Here is a 12,846-nt window from a genome sequence, read left to right on the forward strand (position 1 = left end):
GGATATTGAGTATGAGATTTGGGACATAATGTTGCAGTTCAAGTTCAAGTGAGTTTATTGTCATGTGTCCCTGTATAGGACAATTAAATTATTGCTTTGCTTCAGCACACAGAACATAGTAGGCATTTACTACAAAACAGATAAGTGTGTCCATATACCATGATATAAATAGAGACACACATGAATAAATAAACTGATAAAGTGCAAATAACAGAAAATGGGTTATTAATAATCAGAGTTTTGTCTGAGCCAGGTTTAATAGCCTGATGGCTGTGGGGAAGTAGCTATTCCTGAACCTGGTTGTTGCAGTCTTCAGGCTCCTGTACCTTCTACCTGAAGGTAGCGGGGAGTTGAGTGTGTGGCCAGGATGGTATGGGTCTTTGATGATACTGCCAGCCTTTTTGAGGCAGCAACTGCGATAAATCCCCTCGATGGAAGGAAGGTCAGAGCCGATGATGGACTGGGCAGTGTTTACTACTTTTTGTAGTCTTTTCCTCTCCAGGGCGCTCAAATTGCCGAACCAAGCCACGATGCAACTGGTCAGCATGCTCTCTACTGTGCACCTGGAGAAGTTAGAGAGAGTCTTCCTTGACAAACCGACTCTCTGTAATCTTCTCAGGAAGTAGAGGCGCTGATGAGCTTTCTTGATAATTGCATTAATGTTCTCGGACCAGGAAAGATCTTCAGAGATGTGCACGCCCAGGAATTTGAAGCTCTTGACCCTTTCAACCATTAGACGAAATATTGGATAAGCCACACTTGGAATGCATTGTACAGTTCTAGTCACCACACTATAGAAGGGATGTGGTGGAATTGTAAAGAGTGCAGAAGAGTTTCACCAGGAATAGAGAGCTTTAGTTACAAGGAGTGATGGAAAAGGCTAAGATTATTTTCATTGAGGCACAGGAGATGGCTTATGGATGTTTATAAAATTATTACATGCCTAGATAAGGTACATAATTACAGTCTTATTCCAAGGGTAGAAGAGCCTAAAGCACAATCTAGAGCAAGAGTCTAGAAAAGTCCAGAGTACATAGGGTTAAGGTAAGAGGGAAATATTTAAAAGTAATATAGGAGCAGGTTTTTCCTCAAAGGGTGGCAGGTATAAGCTTCCAGAGAACACAAGCGATACAGATACAATAACAATGTTTAAAAAACACATTTGGAGAGCTATATGGACAGTAGGCTATTGACATGGAATGAAAATGGTTGGCAGACAGGAAACAAAGAGTAGGATTTAACGTGTCCATTTCAGAAAGGCAGGTGGTGACTAGTGGGGTGCTGCAGGGCTTGGTGCTGGGATCACAGCTGTTTACAATATATATGAATGATTTAGATGAAGGAATTAAAAGTAACACTGGCAAATTTGCAGAGATGACACAAAGCTGGGTGGCAGTGTGAACTGTGAAGAGAATGCAGGGTGACTTGGATAAGTGGGCAGTTGTTTGGCAGATGCAGTATAATGTGGATAAATGTGTGGTTATCTCCTTTGGTGGCAAGAACAAGAAGGCATATTATTATCTGAGTGGTGTCAGATTAGGAAAAGGTGAAGTGCAACGAGACCTGAGTGTCCTTGTACATCAGTCACTGAAAATAAGCATGTAGGTGAAGCAGGCAGTGAAGAAAGCATGTTGGTCTTCATAATGAGAGGATTTGAATATAGGAGCAAGGAGGTCCTTCTGCAGTTGTACAGGCCCCTGGTGAGACCACACCTGGAGTATTGTGTGCAGTTTTGGTCTCCTAATTTGAGGAAGGACATTCATGCGATTGAGGGAGTGCAGCATAGGTTCACCAGGTTAATTCCCGGGATAGTGGGACTGTCATATTATGAAAGATGAAATGACTGAGGTTTGTATTCACTGGAATTTACAAGGATGAGAGGACACCTTATAGGGATATATATAATACTAGACCAAGTGCAGACCCGTTGGGTCTGTTCCCCCAACGTGCGGTTGTGGGGGGGGGGTGCGGCATGCAGCGTCGCACACACTAACAACCCCTTCCCCCCCCCGCACTCATGCTAATTAACCCCTTGATATTATATTTATATTATTAATTTGCTCCTTTTACCCCATAACCACCCTATCTACTGACGCATAGCCCCCAACTTGCAGTCACATCTAGGGAGGGGGGGGGGGGGGGGCTTAGAGAGTGAGGGCAGAGAGAGGGCAGAGACAGAGAGAGACACAGAGAGAGGGGCAAGAGGGATAGGGGGTGGAGAGGAGGAGAAGAGGGAGGGTGGGGGGGGGGAGGGAGGTGGGGGAGGAAAGGGTGAGAGTGAGGGGGAGAGAGAGGGGGTGCTGAGAGGGGCATGAGGTGTTGACCAGGGAGGGGTGGAGGGAAGAGGGTAGGGGGTGTGGAGGGGAGGAGGGGGAGAGACGGGGGAGAGAGGGGGGGAGAGAGGGGGAGGGGAGAGGGAGGGGGAGGGGGAGAGGAGAGAGGGGTAGAGGTGCTGGGAGGGGGTGAGATGAGGGGAGGTGGAGAGGTGGGGAGCTGGGAGGGGGAGGGAGGGTGGAGAGAAGGGGTAGGGGTGTGTGCAGGGGAGGGGGTTTTAGGGGAGGGATGGTGGGGAGGAGGTGGAGGGGAGGAGAGGGATAAAAAAAGTGGAGAGAGAGGAGAGAGAGAGAGCATGGGAGAGGAGGGGAGGAGGGGGGGGAGATGGGGGGCAGAGGGGGGAGGGGGGGGAGAGGGGGGGGGGAAGGGGAAGGGGGGGGAAGAGGGGGGGGAAGAGGGGGGGGAGGGGGGAGATGGGGGAGAGGGGGGGGAGAAGAGGGGGGGGGAGAAGAGGGGGGAGAAGAGGGGGAAGGAGGGTGAGGGGGGGGGGGGGGGGGGAGGGAGAGGGGGGAGGAGGGAGGGGGAAGGTGGGAGGGGGAGGGAGAGGGGAGGGAGAGGGGGGAGAGAAAGAAAGGGAGAGACAGGGGGAGAGAGAGAGAGAGAAAAGGGAGAGAGGGGAGAGAGAGAGAGAGAAAGAGGGATGGATAGGGAGAAAGAGAGAGGGATAGGGAGAGAGAGAGAGGTGAGGAGAGAGAGGGTGCCATTTTACCCAAACCCCCAAACAACCATTTGCAGGCAGTGCTTTTTTCCTCAAACTAACCATATTTTCATTTTCAAACCACATTATGGGTGCTCACAGCTGTGGAGACATTTGTTCAGTGTTATTCAGAGCTCTGATTGAGGCACACCACTTGCAGAGACTGATTGAGGCACACCACTTCCTGGTTTTATAGTCCCTCCCTCCCTCTCCAGCAGGGGCAGTAGAGAGAATGGGGAATTTTCTAAAAGCATTAATATCTCTGTCATATTTCATCGACGCGAAAAATCCTCAGCACACATGCGGCGGAGGGGGGCTCTGAGCGAGGTGGCCAAAAATGACGGCCGTAGGTGGCGGCGTTCTCTCGGAAATCGCAGCACAGATCGCCAAAACCGGTCAAGAACAGAGTTTTAGTAATATATAGATAGATGATTAAGGGATTGGACATGCTAAATGCAGGAAACATGTCAATGTTGGGGGAGTCCAGAGCCAGAGGCCACAGTTTAAGAATATGGGATAGGCCATTCAGAACTGAGATGAGGGAAAACCTTTTCCCCCAGAGAGTTATGAATTTGTAGAATTCTCTGCCTTAGAAGGCAGTGGAGTCCGATTCACTGGATGCATTCAAAAGAGACATAGAGCTCTTAGGGCTAAGGAATCCAGGGATATGGGGAGAAACGGGGTGCTGATTGTGAATGAATAGCCATGATCACATTGAATGGCTCGAAGGACCGAATGGCCTACTCCTGCACCTATTTCTATGTATCTATGAAATGAATGATGGGATGTGGACCAAATGCAGAAAAGATGGGGTTAATGTATCTCAGTACTATTCTTGGCCTGCTAAGGCCGCTGGGTTATTCCAGCACTTTGCGTTCATCAAAGAACGCAACTTCACCAGGTATAAAGTCAGCTACTGATGATATGTGCGGAGAGCTTTTTCGGTAGTTCGTTTGGATCGAGAATGACATGCTTCTGTCACTTCTGTCACTTCTGAGACCAGTGAGGGAATAGCAGATTTTTCGCAAAAAGGAAAGCAGGTGTTGCTTGAGGGACGGCGGGCCCTTGGTCGGTTTATGGGGGCGGGGCGGTGTGTTCAGGAGCCTGATGTCAGGCATTTCAATAACGCGATTTGCCCAACCGAGATGACTGAGAATTAATTACTCGAGGCTCGTTGCTGGGGATGTCGGCAAATCACAGTTAGAAACATCGAAACATATAAAACAGGTGCAGGACTAGGCCATTCGGCCCTTCAAGCCTGCACCGCCATTCAATATGATCATGGCTTAGTTACCCTCGTCTGCTGCCTCCTACTTATTCCGGTCACGCTGAGCCGGACAGGGGACTGCCTGCCACCTGAGAGGCAGAACGGGCATCGAATCACCCCTATGACTTGCCCTGTCCAGTGTACCGGACCCCCCTGCCAACCCTCCCTGCCAGCCCTCTGTCAGAGATTTTGTGAACAATTTGTGGATGTCTCTGACAAAATATTAAAGGCAATAGATTTAAATAGCTTCAAGATTTTCTTTGAAAAGTAATTAAAACAAGAAAATGATGGCAAATTATTACTGTTTAAACGGCAATAAACGTATGGCTTAATATCGGCATTCGGAAAACAGTTACCCTTATGTCTCTTATTTCCCGTACCCTTTATTTCACTTGGTGTGTTTGCATTATTTACTTGTACAAGATAAGATCTTGTGGTTTTAGTCATTATTGAAGTTATACGTTATTATGTAATCAGCCGTCTTGTGATTTTTTTAATGTCCAATGATTACGGTGCAGGGTTGCGTCAGTGAGAGTCAGGTTACAAGATAGTGGACATTTGTCACATAATATAGCGCACAGTACCCAGATAACACGCACAAAGTGAGTTTGGACTGATACTATTTCACTGCTTAAGATTACGTTTTATCGCTGTGTCTTTTTTTTTTCCTTGCGGTCCTGTTCAGCTTTCCAAACAGACGCCCTGTCGATTTCATGCAATAACATGTTGCATGTAAACTTGGAGCAGATTTCTTCGTGGGCATGTCGTGGGGGAAAAAAACACACTGACACTAATAGATTTGAATAGAGGTGGTACAGAATGAGACCCAATTAATTTAAAATTACTGTCATAAATTATTGGAAGTGTAACTTACCATGTTAATCGGTTCGGTGATGAATTGGTATTGAAAAAGTATTAGCTTGGAATAATTTAAATCACCGAAAAGTAGCTTACTATTATTAACATGGCAATAAGAGCTTGAGTTAAACTATATACTTTCCCGTTAAACTTTTGTAGTTTGCTTAGTTGTATTTTGTATAATGATAATATTTCTTGGTGGGTTTATGCCCGGAGTCTAGATGTTAAATATATATTTAGAATTGAGGTTTCAAGGTATTTAATTTATACAGACGGCTACTCCACAGTTTCTTGATTCATTGAAAGATGACAAGCAACGTCAGTGATTGCTGTGGAGTTCTCTATATGTGTTATGCAATAAAGGATATTTCCTGAAGTCAAATTTGTACAATCATAAATTGAACATAGGGGCCGCGATTCTTCTTAAATCAGTGGGACCGCGATTGTTCCTAAATGCATCTCCTTGATTATCACTGCTGAAGCTCATGGCTTACTTCAATAAAACGCAGTGTCGAATTGAGACGAAATAAATTAGGGAACGATATACACATGTCCCACACCAAAAGCATGCATTCGCACGCGTCTTGAAATCCTTGTAGCTAGAGTGGAAGCAAATCATCTTCGGCTAGTTGTATAGGTTCTTCTGCAGTTGTATAACCATATAACAATTACAGCACGGAAACAGGCCATCTCGGCCCTACAAGTCCGTGTCGAACAACTTTTGTTTCCCTTAGTCCCACCTGCCTGCACTCATACCATAACCCTCCATTCCCTTCTCATCCATATGCATATCCAATTTATTTTTAAATGATACCAAAGAACCTACCTCCACCACTTCCACTGGAAAGCTCATTCCACACCGCTACCACTCTCTGAGTAAAGACGACCCCCCTCATGTTACCCCTAAACTTCTGTCCCTTAATTCTGAAGTCATGTCCTCTTGTTTGAATCTTCCCTATTCTCAAAGGGACACGTTTGTCCACATCAACTCTGTATAGGGCTCTGGTGAGACCACATCTGGAGTATCGTGTACAGTTTTGGTCTCCTAATTTGAGGAAGGACATTCTTGTGATTGAGGCAGTACAGCGTAGGTTCCCTGGGATGGGGAGACTGTCATATGAGGAAAGAAAAGACGAGGCTTGTATTCACTGGAGTTTAGAAGGATGAGGGGGTATCTTATAGAAACATATACAATTATAAAAGGACTGGACAAGCTAGATGCAGGAAAAATGTTCCCAATGTTGGGCGAGTCCAGAACCAGGGGCCACAGTCTTAGAATAAAGGGGGAGGTCATTGAAGATTGAGGTGAGAAAAAACGTTTTCACCCAGAGTTGTGAATTTGTGGAATCCCCTGCCACAGAGGGCAGTGGAGGCCAAGTCACTGGATGGATTTAAGAGAGAGTTGGATAGAGCTCTAGGAGCTAGTGGAGTCAAGGGATATGGGGAGAAGGCAGGAACGGGTTATTGATAGGGGACGATCAGCCATGATCACAATGAATAGCGGTGCTGGCTCGAAGGGCCGAATGGCCTCCTCCTGCTCCTATTTTCTATGTCTATGTTTTATATGCTAGAAGCGACCCATTATAGTCGCCAAACAGTTGAATATAAATCATTAAATGTAAATCAAGAAATAATTTTGAAATTGCCCAGAACTACCAACTGTAGCGATCCGTGTAGTGTGCAGCAATATGCTGCAATACCCGTATGTACGGTTCCACACATTGAAACACTGGCCACGCATTAAAAGTACTTCACCGGTAGTAATGTGTTAGCCCACGTGTTTCTCATTTACAGGTCAACTCAATTTCTGACAATACGAAAATAAAAATGAAACAAAGGTCTGTAAAATGCCATATACAGCACATATCTGAGGTGTGTTTAGAATGTGTTGTAAATTTGTCTTTTTGTATGATTGTTTAATATTAAACAAATTTTCGGGAAAATAGTGGCTTATATCAACATCTATTTTGCATTTAACGAAACTCACATTTAAAAGTCTGATCATAAATTTGGACCAGCCTTACCTTCCAATTATTATAATCCCACGTAAGTGCAGCCTGGTCCATTTCCCTTTCAGTGTAATATACCATTTACCATACACACAGTGAAGCTCGTCAATTAAATAGTTAAACAATTTTTAAAAATGACCGAGTGAAATCGCATTTAGCGCCTAGTCTGCTTAAAACAGATTGCCTGCCTTCACAATGAGAAAAGAAGAATAACATTTTAACGCACAACATTGTGGGTTTTGTTAAGGAGTTAATTTCAGATGTTCACTTATGCACCAGTTAAAGATATGTAATTGTACATTTTAACACGGGACTCTGTATAGAAAACACTCTACATATTTGGAAACCACCCATTTTAACATCTGATATCAGAAATATTGAGATCCTGTTCTACTACTGGCACTTTGAATATACAATACTTATATCTTGGAATACAGTTATCGCATAATTGATGTATTATGCTTTAAGTAGTATGGGTCCAGTGTAAAAGAAAACTGAGATAAATCCTTCTATGTTGACTCAAGATCATCATATAGTGAACTCATTTTAGGTAGGCTACTTTTACTTCGTCCAAAATGCTTGACTTTGAAATATCACTCCCATCTAATATCGTAAAGCATTGCATTTCAAATCTAGAATTAGGAGGGTGTCACACCAGACTGATTTAGTTCTGACACTTGCAAACATGGGTATATATTGAAGTAGAGCGCCCCCTTTCAAGCTATATTTACAAAACGATATTTAAGCGGTTCCGTCAAAATAAGTTGATGCACCATAGAATTTATTAATTTTCAATATCTGGGTAATTGACGGTACGATTATTTGCAGTCCGATACATAAACTATAATTATTATAATCAAAAGTTTTCAAGAGAGAGTTACATTTAGCTCTTAGCTCTTAGCGCTAAGGATGATCAGCAATGATCATATTGAATGGTGGTGCTGGCACGAAGGGCCGAATGGCCTACTCCTACATCTAGTTTTTATGTTTCTATAATCCGTATAGATAGCAAAGTGCACAATAGTACTGTTGGGTTTCTATAGTAACATTTACCCTTCTTCAAAAAAAACCATTCATATTATGTTGGGCCTCACGTGGTCGCTCTTCCCCAGATACGTATTGCCCGAATTGCTTGCAATACCTAGACAAAACATGTTGTGCTTCAGCTTGACATTCCAACTTTGTAAAGAACGTTAGTTCGCTTGTTAAATGCCTATTGTAATCTCAGATGTCTCCCTAAATTGAAGTACCGGTGTCTATACTAACACTCGGAAACTCTATATCGCTTCATCGATCAGCATATCACCTACATATTAATTTAACCAAATATTTCCCGTTGTGTGCATGTTTATTCGGAACTCAATAAATCGAGCAGTCATACTTTTCCGAAGTATACATTCGAATTGTTAACTCTGCAGTACACTTTTCGCTGATGGCCAATTAATATTAGTAAATAATAAAAAATGAGTAACATATTCGGTGTATTTATTTGCGTCCATGTGTAGCCAGGAAAATGTGATTAAATCCCAAATACGCAAGGTAAACTGCCAAAACGTTGACACTTGCAAAACATTGAAGTCTGAAGGTCTGGACCCGAAACGTCATCCATCGATGATGCTGCTTAACCCATTGGAGTTACTCCAGCACGTTGTATCTTTTATTGACAATCGCGACATTAGCGTTTATTCATAGTACTGTAATGACGTTCAATGAAAGATACAATCTGATTTATATTAAAGTGTTCTGAAGTTCAATTTTCGAAGTTTCGATGGATTTTATTTTATTTAGTCTGGTGTCATATAATTTCATAAGTCGCTGTTTCTCACTTAAGTTACTGACCACTGTTCATTATAAATTCATAGCAAAAACATGTTACAAATTGTAGTCTATCAACGCTGTAGACTGACTTCTACAGAATTACTTATCAATTTAATTTAATTTTTAAAACATATTGCATATCTAGCATTAACTGTACACAGTGCACGGCGGAGTTATAAATTTGCTAGGAGAAATAGATGTGCAGTTAGGAAAATATTGCTCTTTAATGCTCTGCGCTCTTTTCTATATGCTTGCATGCAAGATAAAGGGAAGCGAGCGTGGTTTGGATCCGATGTGTCAAGCAGCTGGATCAGCTGGCTGAAGGGAAGTATGCACTGTCTCTTTAAGCAGGTTGTTGCGCTAATGAATTGCATTCTGTTGATTTGAAACTGAGGCTCCAGGCTGCTGTCTTTCTCCTGGCGGTATAAAGCCCTCTCAATAGATTTAGTGCTAATATGGTACATTTGTTCTACACATTCAGCAGTCAAGGTCCATGAGATTAAAGATCGGCCACCTCTGGAGAATAAAGAAACCTCCAGGGAATCCAATAAATTTGATGATTGATTTCTCTGGTGCATTTTCCTCCGGAATAGAATTCATACCTCAGCACAATTCCTCTGCATTGCCGCTCTAATTTAGTTTACGTTAACTTCCCTCGTTCATCAGGCTTCCAAATGCAGCAAAAATTAAAAAAAGAAAGAGTTATTGTTGTATTGGCTTCGAGTGGGCCTGGAGTATACGATCGGGATATAATATAAACCAGCCTGGAATTAAATTATTACGCATGCAATCTCCGTAAAAGCATATTTTAAATGGGTTTTTTCTCAGTGCTGGTTTTATAGATTGCTTTAAGTAAGACCAGCTCCTGTGGGCTTTGGCACAGTGCTTTTAAAAAACGCTCGTTTGAACAAGATACATTTAATCTTAAAACTGTAAGAGCAACGTTAAGGAACCGTCAGCTGCACCGTTGTCTGCAGTGACAGAAACGTGTCTTATTCCCACTCGGCTATTTATTTCAATAAATTCACTTTTTTTTTTAGAATAGAGTTAATATCACTCGCTGAGCCATTATGGCAAATTGTGTACTTAAGTCAGAAGTAAAGGTTGAATATCGTTCAAGTTCTCTCACAGGGGCTCTTGTGTTGCAGCGTCTGTTATGTACTTACTCTAACAAATTGCAGCCTGGCTGTACTCCATCCCCACACAGACTGTTAGTTTCAACTGCGTTTTAATAGGGTCTGACATGCTGCAATGCCGGTGGAGATAGCTTTTATGCTTCTTTTTACGGTACACTCCAAGTTTAGTATTTATATTAACATCAAGAAATGTCAGATTGTCGCGGTAAACGGTGTCTGAGACATTCGCTTTTAATTAACGTTTTAGTAAGTGGACAGGATCTTGGGACATCCCGTTGCAAATTCTTTGTAATATTGCTAGATCTACGAGCTTAAACGCACAGACGAGGTTCCTGTGTTGGAGGGCTAACGGTTAAAACTCTTCTGCGCTGCGCAAAAACAAAGCCGCTCTGACCCGCTGATGTCATGTGGTGAAAGGTTACTGATCATTTAGTTTGCTTTTCACGCGTCGTTTCCTGTGGCTTCCACGGATAGGGAAAGGAATCGGTCCGCACCCCCTTCTCACGCAGAACACCCCGCCCCCAAAGTAGCTCAAATGCAAATATTTGTTTCATAAAACGTGAAACTGACGTTTGGTTTGGTTTATGAAATACGACTGAGAGAAAAATCGACTCTTAAGAATGTTAGACACAAAAAGCGGGAGTAACTCAACGGGTCAGGCAGCAACTCTTGTGTATCTGGGCTGATGTTGACAGTCTCGATCCACACGGGTTTCCTCAAACACTGCAGATGAGCCTGTCGCACTTTAATTCAACTCATATCCCCAACTCCGAACCCAACTACTAATATTTACCCACTAATATTTAGTCGGATCGAAGTTAGTGCAATTATTATCCCTAACAAGTGAGCTAGAACGCATATAGAACTGTGTATATAGATCCAAGATTTAAGATTCAAGAGAGTTTATTGTCATGTGTCCCAGATAAGACAATGAAATTCTAGCTTTGCTAGATCGACAGGGGCTATGATAGATGCTGATGATTTCTGTTATTTTAGCATAAAACTCCACCGAAAGCATAGCTAGTTGAGGCGAAACAACTCTATTTCACAAGTAGCATAATTTTCAAGGTGCCTGGGCGTTAAATAGCAAGGAATATATTATCTTATGTCTGTGGCACCCTGCGACGACTTCATTGAGCAGCAAGTAGACACCATTTAATTACTCCACCCCCTAGACTGAAGACAAGCCAACCTAATGTGCAATGTGAACTGAATTTGCTCCAAGGAAGAACAGTCCGCATTCGCTTTTGGTTTTGAAATGCAAAATGTCAGCAACCACAAAGGGGAAGTGGTTAGCCACATTTACAAGGCGGAAGGGGGAAATATTCAATGTGCCTTTTCCATAGCTGTCCTACTTAAAATACATACACACACATATCGCGTAAATATGCTTATGTGCCTGACACGAAGGATATGCAAAGCGCCAGCGTTTCAGAAAAAAAAGCTAATGAAAGAATGGATTGAATTTGACGGCCACGCATACTTGTAATGCATGATTCTAGCAAGATACCAGACTTTAGATAAATCTACGAAATATTTCGTCGATTTGATATTATTTAATTTTACATTAGATATCTTCACAAAGGGAATTTACACTACAAAATTCCACATTTTTTGTGTAGACTTAGAAGGAATTAAACGTAAACCATGTGTTTTAATAAACCTTGTGATTATTGAAATTAAAATAAAACTTCGAACAGGAGGTTCACAACAAGATATGACGTAATATCATTTAAAATACCTGAAATATCATATGTATCGTTCCGTTGTCAGAAACAGGGGCCATTCTGTGCAACTTAGCGATTCTTAGTTAATGTATTTAACTAACAGACTTAGAGCAAATGTTTGCAAAGTTTGTGAATGTCGTCTGCAATTGCCTGGACAAAGTGGAACACGAACAAAAAAAATAGCCCATGGAGGTCTTGTACCCCAGTGAAAGCAAAACAAAATGGTCAGGAATCGTCCCTTGTCTTTAAAACCCTATCACTCAATTATAACATTTGGATAACGACAATATTGTTCTGATTATATTCCTAAAATAGAATCATAGCAAATTGGTGGGGAAGGTGGGCGTTCGGCCCGTTGAATTTGTCCCAATCAGCATAAGTGCTGCCCAGTCTAATCCTACTTTCCAGCCATTGATCCGTGGCCCTGCAGGTCACTGCTCTTCAAGAACATATCCAGGCATTTCTTAAACGCATTTTTTCAGGCCATGCGTTCCAAACTCTTCCCGCCCTTTACGTAAAAACAAAACCTCGCCTCTTCCCTCATCCTCGTAGTTGCTTTAAATCGACGTTGTTTGGTTGAGTGTCCCTCTACGCAGGGAAATGTGACCTCTCTATCTACGCCGTATTAGACGCTCAATTTATCTTGCGCTTCCATTGTCTCCTTTTCAATGGTTCTAAAGGAATCAGCCCTAGCCCTCCAATTGTCCACATAGGTAAAAATATATTCATATTAATCATGAACTGAAATATTCACGCTACATCCTTAAATCTGAACTGACTTTTGGCTGACCAACGTGTAATTCGCTTTATGGGACATAAGATTCAACTCTACATCCCTGTCATTGTTATATAAAGCTGATTACATATCCCACCAAAAATGGACTGTCGTATATTTTACTACACGTGCTTTGTAAACTAGCATGCAACCGTGCGTTGGAAACGTCCAATGGAGGGTAGTTGTTCAATCTCTCCCTTCTACATTGTTTACCGCGCGCACAAA

The sequence above is a fragment of the Leucoraja erinacea genome, chromosome 1, assembly GCF_028641065.1.
Source record: "Leucoraja erinacea ecotype New England chromosome 1, Leri_hhj_1, whole genome shotgun sequence".
Taxonomy (NCBI): domain Eukaryota; kingdom Metazoa; phylum Chordata; class Chondrichthyes; order Rajiformes; family Rajidae; genus Leucoraja; species Leucoraja erinaceus.